At 36.5% G+C, this 9,737-nt stretch overlaps 1 long non-coding RNA gene across 2 annotated transcripts; it reads left to right on the top strand.

Annotated features, from left to right (window-relative positions):
* The first annotated feature begins 2,464 nt into the window (after positions 1-2,464).
* On the top strand, positions 2,465-4,112 carry LOC149186076 (uncharacterized). Of its 2 annotated transcripts, XR_016256107.1 has the most exons (4): positions 2,465-3,076; positions 3,235-3,325; positions 3,423-3,809; positions 3,956-4,112. It is a non-coding gene; the product is annotated as an uncharacterized LOC149186076 (long non-coding RNA). The 2 variants fall into 2 exon arrangements; XR_016256106.1 differs by having other exon boundaries at positions 3,423-4,112.
* The last annotated feature ends 5,625 nt before the right edge of the window (positions 4,113-9,737 follow it).

Raw genomic sequence — 9,737 nt, 5'->3', positions numbered from 1 at the left:
GTTACATGGTTCAGGTTCGAGTTCAAATTTTTTCATGAGGTTTGGGTGAGGTTAGCCATTAGGTTCGTCTATATAGTAAGAAATCAACATCAATAAACATAAAAAAATGCTATCATGGAACTTGGAAATTGAAAAGACAAATTACAAACTTGGGTTGCGACATGAGATTGTGAGTTTTGATCTACGAATTTGGTCAATGGCTATGAGGTTCAATGAAATTTGCCAAACCTCGAAAAATATTTTAGAGGTTGCCAAAATTTTGAACCTCAAGGTTGAAGTTCAACAAACCTTGTGACCTAGCTAACAGCCAGGGGAGTCCTCCCTGGCTTCCACGGTGGGAAAAATCATCCTGACAGCAGCACCATTTGCAGTCCAGATTATATAATAGTTCCTCTTCTAGACAGTTTTCTATCCAGAAATTCATTAGACCTTGGATGTTAGAAGAGTGGTTACTAGTAGAGTCTGATTTGCTCTCACTTTTTGTATTCCAGATTCTAGGCATATCTCCCCAATCTGTTTTTGGCTACCAGAGCCAGTTTATATCTTCGTTTAGGGAAGTATGTAATTTCGTCTCTTAATTTCTGCTTCTTTCTTGGTCTCCCACTCTGTATCGATACAGTGGTACAGAGCAGTCCCAATGAAATACTTTTGTGGTCATTCGTTGAAAATTAATAAAAGTAGCTTATATTATCTCATCTTATCATCCATACCCCACTGCTACCTTTTTTATATTATCATGCGCCAACCTATGCCAAACTTCACATAAGTGTTATGCATAGACATCACACATCTCCCTCCCTCTGGGATGTAAAATGCACCTTATTTCTCTTGGTGCAATCGTAACTAGGATTCTCCAACTGATTTCAAATTGGCTTGGGATATGTTCACCTCCGACATTTTTTAAATTGTTACCCTAAACTGGTCTGAAATTAAATTCATTTCTTCTTAAGTTTAATTGTCTATTTAAGTACATTGAAACAGAATCAAGCAATTAACAGCTCTGATCAATTGCCAGAAGCATTGATTATCAGATAAAAGCGTATTAGAAACCAGAAAAAATGTCAGGACGTCAGCTACAAAAACATACACTCTAAGCCTCTTTTCATCAAAGAACAGGATTTGGATATGGGTGAGAGGTAAGTTCATGGTGTCAGATTGTAGAATCAACTAAACAGATCAAATAACTAACGAAATAAAACACCCTCTTTCATCTCTACCTACTGACAACCATGAAACAAAAATATGTACCCTCCCATGAACAAACGCAAATGTCTAATGATACTACTCTGTCAATTGCTTTAAGGTAGCTATCTCCTCATGAGAAAATTGATCCTTTGAGAATTCCCTTAGAATTGATATTTATTATGAGAACAATTTATTTCTGCATAGTCTGAAAATGGTACGCATTTAACAGTATTCTTAAGAAATTGAACAGAAAAGGAATGAGAAGGCATTCAGGTATGCATATTAACAGTTTTCTTTAAAAAATGAGCAGAAAAGGAATGAAAAGGTAATTAGTTACCATTTTGGGGGGCATCTTGCAAATCCTCAGCGGTATTTGATGCCTCCAACTTTAATCTCTTTGACTGTCTGTCCACGCCCCTTTTTCCATCTTCACTTTCATCTTCATCACTGCCCAGCTTCACAGGGGGAGCTGCAAGTTTTGACTTTTGTTTCAAACTGAACGCAAACTTCCCATTTGCAGGAGCGGGTGCAGGCTTAACTGTTGGTTTGAAACTAGTTGCCTTTTTAACAGTCAAGCTAGTCTTGAAGCTATTTGCAGATTCCAAAGAAACACCTGTCGTAACGCCTTGTGTGGAAGCTTGTTCTTTCTGTTGTTGCTGCTGGAGTTGCTTAAACCTTTCTAAGAACGACCCATCATTTACAAACAAACCTGAATTACTTTCTCCCTCCATCACCTCCGAATACACAATATTGTCTGAATGCAGATGGGCAAGCTGTCCAACTACTTTCTCACAAAATCTCTTGCATGTGGAAAAAATTCCTCCCAACTGATCAAAGCATGTGTCATGTAATAACTGACTGCATCACTTAATGTAAAAGTCAAACAAGATTACAAGGAAAAGAGAAAAACAGAAACCTCACATAATGTAGCCAAAAAAACAAGGGGTTAGCGTAATCACGAAAGTGGGTTCCCCAGCCGATATGTCAAAACAAGTTTCAGTCTGAGAAATTTGATTCATACTACATTTTGCCAATATTATCCACTCTCCAAATGTCAGTCTTTGAATCACTCGTGTATTCTGCATGGCTCCGTCTTCTTGCGAGGTTGACGAGAAAACTAGAATGGTTGTTCTAAATTTCTCCCCCTTGCATGCAGTTCTTCAGATTGAAGATCTTTCTTATTCATGAGACTCTGCAAGAAGCCTTTTACTCACATCTTTTTGATGTTACAATCAGTGCAGATGTTTGCGACAGAATTCATGGAGCTCATAGAGCTCACCCCTCTGAGAGATGCTCTTGTAGGGCTTCCTGGAGTGACAGGTCTTTCTACAGAGCAAAGGAAGAGACTTTCCATAGCAGTTGAACTAGTTTCCAACCCTTCTATAATCTTCATGGATGAGCCAACTTCAGGACTAGATGCCCATGCTGCAGCAATTGTTATGCGTATTGTTCGCAACACAGTCAATACAGGTCGAACTGTTGTTTGTACCATCCATCAGCCCAGCATTGATATCTTTGAAGCTTTTGATGAGGTGAATTCAAACACTTTCATGATCAATCTATGCAATGTGAAACAAAAGGCCTACTCTATGTTTCTTTGCTTGGCTTAACAAAAAATGAAGGGTTGCAAAGGGCTTGAACAAGCCAGGGAATAATTGCTAAATTTTCAGTTTTATTGGTTTGCTAAACTACAGCTCTTTTTATAATCATCAAACTTATTTCGTTCAATTTTGTCCGATTCTTGGTTGTTTGGCCAGGCCATTCCAGAAATACCACAGATTAGCGAAGGATACAATCCAGCGACATGGGCATCGGAAGTGAGTTCCATAGCTGTTGAGGAAAAACTTGGTGTAGAGTTTGCTGAGATCTACAGAAAATTAGCACTCTATGAGTATGTCTAACATAATTGTAGGAATTTGTTTCAGAACTTTGAGCTTTTTTTATTGTGCATCTCTAATTTTGTTACCCTATCTTTAGTTACATAATTTCTCCCAAGAAACTGTAATTTTTTTAAAGCCCTATTTGACAGTTATGTTGTTCTATTTTCAGATGGAATCAAGCCCTTATTCAAGAGCTAAGCACCCCTGCTCTTGGCTCGTAGAATCTGAGTTTTCCAACACAATATGCACGGTCCTTCAAGGTTCAGTGCGTGGCATGCCTTTGGAAGCAATAATTTCTCCCAAGAAACTGTAATTTTTTTAAAGCCCTATTTGAAAATTATGTTGTTCTATTTTCAGATGGAATCAAGCCCTTATTCAAGAGCTAAGCACCCCTACTCCTGGCTCGCAGGATCTGAGTTTTCCAACACAGTATGCATGGTCCTTCAAGGTTCAGTGCGTGGCATGCCTTTGGAAGCAACATTGGTCATATTGGAGGAATCCACACTATAATGTTGTGTGATTTTTCTTCACTACAGTCGTTGCCCTACTGTTTGGGACCATCTTTTGGGACCTTGGAACAAAGAGGCTGGACACTCTCTTGACAGGCATAGCAGACTTATTTGCAAAACTGGTCCCGCCTCACTTTGACATTTTATTTTCTCTATCATTGATTAGTTTATTGTCTATTACATATTTGAGTCAACAGAGTGACTTAGCATATTGAGAAATCAAAGCATTATATGGGTAATATATCAAAGCATTATATGGTATTTGCATTCACATTTTTTATTTGATCACGTGAGCTTAGATCTGTACTACAAAAAAAACAATTTACCCATTGTCAATTTGGTCAACTGATTCAAACATTTCGATTTCTGGCACTTATGCAGATTCACATTCTTCCAAATGATAGCCTTTTCATTTGAAGACCTTGTTTGACTCTCTTTCTCTGGAAGAGTGAGCAGGTTAGCAGGGCAATTTTGGTTTCAAAGAAAGGCAATTTCCTGTACCGAACAAGTTGTTTAGGAGTGTTCATCAATATGTAAGCGTAAGGTATGATTGGGAGGTTACAATACAATATGCCACATTGAGGAATTTGTCAGAGTGAAATGCAATTAGGTCGTTCCTTCAATAGACAACGAAGTGAGAAACTTGAATGAACTACATAACTAATTGCTAAATTTTCAGTTTTATTGGTTTGCTAACTACAACTCTTTTTATAATCATAAAACTTATTTCCTTCAATTTTGTCCAATTCTTGGTTGTTTGGCCAGGCCGTTCCAGAAATACCACAGATTAGCGAAGGATACAATCCAGCGACATGGGCGCCGGAAGTGAGTTCCATAGCTGTTGAGGAAAAACTTGGTGTAGAGTTTGCTGAGATCTACAAAAAATTAGCACTCTATGAGTATGTCTTACATAATTGTATGAATTTTCTTTCAAAACTTTGAGCTTTTTTTATTGTGTATCTCTAATTTTGTTACCCTATCTTTAGTTACATAATTTCTCCCAAGAAACTGTAATTTTTTTAAAGCCCTATTTGACAGTTATGTTGTTCTGTTTTCAGATGGAATCAAGCCCTTATTCAAGAGCTAAGCACCCCTGCTCTTGGCTCGTAGAATCTGAGTTTTCCAACACAATATGCACGGTCCTTCAAGGTTCAGTGCGTGGCATGCCTTTGGAAGCAATAATTTCTCCCAAGAAACTGTAATTTTTTTAAAGCCCTATTTGACAATTATGTTGTTCTATTTTCAGATGGAATCAAGCCCTTATTCAAGAGCTAAGCACCCCTGCTCCTGGCTCATAGGATCTGAGTTTTCCAACAGAGTATGCACGGTCCTTCAAGGTTCAGTGCGTGGCATGCCTTTGGAAGCAACATTGGTCATATTGGAGGAATCCACACTATAATGTTGTGCGATTTTTCTTCACTATAGTCGTTGCCCTACTGTTTGGGACCATCTTTTGGGACCTTGGAACAAAGAGGCTAGACACTCTCTTGACAGGCATAGCAGACTTATTTGCAAAACTGGTCCCGCCTCACTTTGACATTTTATTTTCTCTATCATTGATTAGTTTATTGTATATTACATATTTGAGTCAACAGAGTGACTTAGCATATTGAGAAATCAAAGCATTATATGGGTAATATATCAAAGCATTATATGGTATTTGCATTCACATTTTTTATTTGATCGCGTGAGCTTAGATCTGTACTACAAAAAAAACAATTTACCCATTGTCAATTTGGTCAACTGATTCAAACATTTCGATTTCTGGCACTTCTGCAGATTCACATTCTTCCAAATGATAGCCTTTTCATTTGAAGACCTTGTTTGACTCTCTTTCTCTGGAATAGCGAGCAGGTTAGCAGGGCAATTTTGGTTTCAAAAAAAGGCAATTTGTTGTATCGAACAGGTTGTTTAAGAGTGTTCATCAATATGTAAGGGTAAGGTATGAATGGGGAGGTTACAATACAATATGCCACATTGAGGAATTTGTCAGAGTGAAATGCAATTAGGTCGTTCCTTCAATAGACAACGAAGTGAGAAACTTGAATGAACTACATAACTTCTCTGTAACACATTCTCTCAGACAACTGAGTGAGAGACATTAGAAAACCTTTGTGCTGATCTTGAATTAGGCTCAAAAGCATTGTTTTTGGTTTTTCTTGAAAGAAAAGATGAAAATATTGAACTATAAAGATTGCAATCTATAAAAGTATATAACCTATTCACATCCAAATCTTTGAAAATATATGATAAAAACAGGCACTATTCTTTCATAGATTTAATAATTTTTTCAGTCATGTTTACTTGTTAGAGAGGAGAGATAATCTAACCTCTGAAGACAATTCTACACCTGCTAGAGAATTCAGTGTCACTCATGTCTCGACACAATAGAAGAAAGGAATGATCCTTCCTTTCAGGCCATTGTCGATGGCTTTTGAGAACATAAACTATTATGTTAACATGCCACTGATATGTGTATCTATAAATCGTTCAATTGAATTGGTAATCTGCGAGTAGTTTGACATACCTAGGTTCTCTTCAATGGAATATCTGGAAATAATGTTTAGTTTCGTAACAGGAGATGAAAAGTGAAGGGTTGGGTCAAGACAGGCTACAACTCCTTTCCAATGTAAGTGGATCCTTTAGACCAGGGGTACTTAGAGCCTTGATGGGAGTTAGTGGTGCTGGAAAAACTACCCTAATGGATGTCTTAGCACTTTCGCAGATTCAAATTCTTCCAAATGATAGCCTTTTCATTTGAAGACCTTGTTTGACTCTCTTTCTCTCGAAGAGGGAGCAAGTTAGCAGGGAAATGTTGGTTTCAAAGAAAGGCAATTTCCTGTACTAAACAGGTTGGTTAGGATCGTTCATCAATATTGCTTCCCCGTTGTGGAAGGTCAGGTCAGGGTAAGGTAAGGGTAAGGTATATCCCATAATGAAAATATATGTTCTTATATCCTTCCATGTCTTGGTGTCAACCCATACCTTGCCTTACCTTTAATGAGGATATTTTGGAACTTGAATCTGAAAGGAAATCAAGGACACCAGTTGAAATCACAAAGCTAAATTCAAGAACTTCGTTTAACTACATCAAGATGCCTGCAAATGATGAAATCATAAGCCTCACTAGAAAATTTTGAACCTGAATTTGGAAGTCATGCGATGGTGGTAGGTAAAATGCCAAAGGCAGATTCAAGGACAATATTTAGAAGCAGTCCAGACATTCTTTATGTGGGGGAGTTAACGGTCACATTGCCAAACATTTCCACTGTAGCCTCTGCAGAAAACTTTAAGGTGGATATTTTGGAACCTAAACCTGGATGTCAAGAAAGGATGGTAGGTGAAATGGAAAAGGTGGATTTAGGGACTTCATTTAAATGCTTGAAGATGATTGCATATGAAAAAATCAATAGAAGTGGGGAATCTCCAAGGGAAATGAATGACAAAAGGCCTACTCTATGTTTCTTTGCTTGGCTTAACAACAAATGAAGGGTTGCAAAGGGCTCGAACAAGTCAGGGAATAATTGCTAAATTTTCAGTTTTATTGGTTTGCTAAACTACAACTCTTTTTATAATCATAAAACTTATTTCCTTCAATTTTGTCTGATTCTTGGTTGTTTGGCCAGGCCGTTCCAGAAATACCACAGATTAGTGAAGGATACAATCCAGTGACATGGGCGCCGGAAGTGAGTTCCATAGCTGTTGAGGAAAAACTTGGTGTAGAGTTTGCTGAGATCTACAGAAAATTAGCAATCTATGAGTATGTCACATAATTGTAGGAATTTGTGTCAGAACTGTGAGCTTTTTTTATTGTGCATCTCTAATTTTGTTACCCTATCTTTAGTTACATAATTTCTCCCAAGAAACTGTTATTTTTTTAAATCCCTATTTGACAGTTATGTTGTTCTGTTTTCAGATGGAATCAAGACCTTATTCAAGAGCTAAGCACCCCTACTTTTGGCTCGTAGAATTTGAGTTTTCCAAAAAAATATGCACGGTCCTTCAAGGTTCAGTGCGTGGCATACATCAAGATGCCTGCAAATGATGAAATCGTCTGCAGTGATCAATTTGCAAGGGAAAGGAATGCGACCCCAAATTACAACGCACAAACATGGAGAGTAGAAACAAAGATTCCTGAGCAATCAGATGAAGCTATAAACATGAAAGGTGATGCAATCAAGAGAGAAAGGGCACACCGTAAGAGGGCTATTTCGAAGTTTGAATCACAAATACAACCAAGGAAGATTCCTGAACAATGAAATGAAGCTATAAACATGAATGGTGATGCAATCAAGAGAAAAAGGGCACGTCATAAGAGGGCTACTTCTAAGCTTGAATCTCAAATACAAGCAAGCAAGTTTGCTAAAGCAGAAAACACAAGTTTGGAGATGACATCGAATAAATTAATGGCCATTCTAGACATTATTTACAAGCAGGAATTAATGACAATACAATCTGTGTTGCCAAATGCTTCTTCTGAAGCCTCTCTAGAAAATTTTGAACCTGAATTTGGAAGTCATGCGATGGTGGTAGGTAAAATGCCAAAGGCAGATTCAAGGACAATATTTAGAAGCAGTCCAGACATTCTTTATGTGGGGGAGTTAACGGTCACATTGCCAAACATTTCCACTGTAGCCTCTGCAGAAAACTTTAAGGTGGATATTTTGGAACCTAAACCTGGATGTCAAGAAAGGATGGTAGGTGAAATGGAAAAGGTGGATTTACATTCACTCCCTAAATCTCCATTCACCATATTCATAAATTACCATCTACCTTTTATCCATACCAACACTTCTACCTATCATCCATTTCATTCCAAGCCATATTCTTAACTGCTACAGGATCCTACAGAAGTATGCATCTACAGCTCTTCCGAATGAGAATTCTGGTTATATCTACAGAAGTGTCCACTTCTAGCATCGTACAGGAAACTTAGGGGGTTTATCAAACAAATTTTGTTCTAATTATAAATGGTCTACTAGAATTTTATGAAGAGACTATATTTGATGGTTTTTGTCAAAGTGGCTTTGTTTTTATGAGATTATTCTTTTAGGAACTCTGATTCCTAGTTAAGAGGACATGTATTAGGTGAAGAATTTTGATTACAATGTTTCTTTAGTATTGATAGATTTGGTCAAGAATTTTGATAAATTTGAATAACGTTTTGATAAGATTAAATAAAGGTTTTTTTTTAACAATTCTAGGATACAATATACTTAATTGGAGAAAATCTTAGGGTGATCATATTTACTTTAACGATAGACTTTATTGAATCTACATTATAAGATTTAAGATTTCAATAAATTTTATAAGAATGATTAGTGTTTTGTTCAAAGATTTTTCTACTCATTTGGAAGTGAATGACAAGTTATTGATAATGTTTATCTTCAAAGTTCAATCAAACAATGTTGTCTTATTATTTTAGTGTTTTGTTTCACATGTTGAAGCTCCACATTATGTCACAAGAGCTCGAAATATCGTCTATGTCAGTGTGATATGATCACATGATGTGTCACCATTAGCATACCACCTAACAACACTGCATTATGCAAATTGTTAGCAACACTATACTCAATGCAACCCCTTTTACAAATCTTATAAATTTGTTCTGAAGCCAGCTCATAAATTACTGTGAATTGCATAGCCATTACGTTGCTTCATGTCATCTTATAAAATTTTAATATTCTATCAAAGAGGATATATTGAAATTCTAGGAAGATGCTATATTTGGTGGCATTTTGACTAGAGGTTTTAATAAATATATTCCCAAGCCATATGATGGATTAGTTAACGTTTACAAATTTCAAGTGTGTAACCCTCGGTAATTTTTTTGTCAAAGTGGCTTTGTGTTTATGTGATTATTCTTTTAGGAACTCTGATTCCTAGTTAAGAGGAAATGTATTAGGTGAAGAATTTTGATTACAATGTTTCTTTAGTATTGATAGATTTTGTCAAGAATTTTGATAGATTTTGAATAACGTTTTGATAAGATTAAATAAAGTTGTTTTTTAACAATGCTAGGATACAATATACTTAATTGGAGAAAGTTTTAGGGTGATCATATTTACTTTAAGGATAGACTTTATTGAATCTAAAATATAAGATTTAAGATTTGAAGAAATTTTATAAGAATGATTAGTGTTTTGTTCAAAGATGTTTCTAC

The sequence above is a fragment of the Pinus tabuliformis genome, chromosome 3_1 (assembly GCF_031772625.1).
Source record: "Pinus tabuliformis cultivar Carrire ecotype Pingquan chromosome 3_1, CPIR1, whole genome shotgun sequence".
Taxonomy (NCBI): domain Eukaryota; kingdom Viridiplantae; phylum Streptophyta; class Pinopsida; order Pinales; family Pinaceae; genus Pinus; species Pinus tabuliformis.
This window is presented reverse-complemented; position numbering and strand designations above follow the sequence as displayed.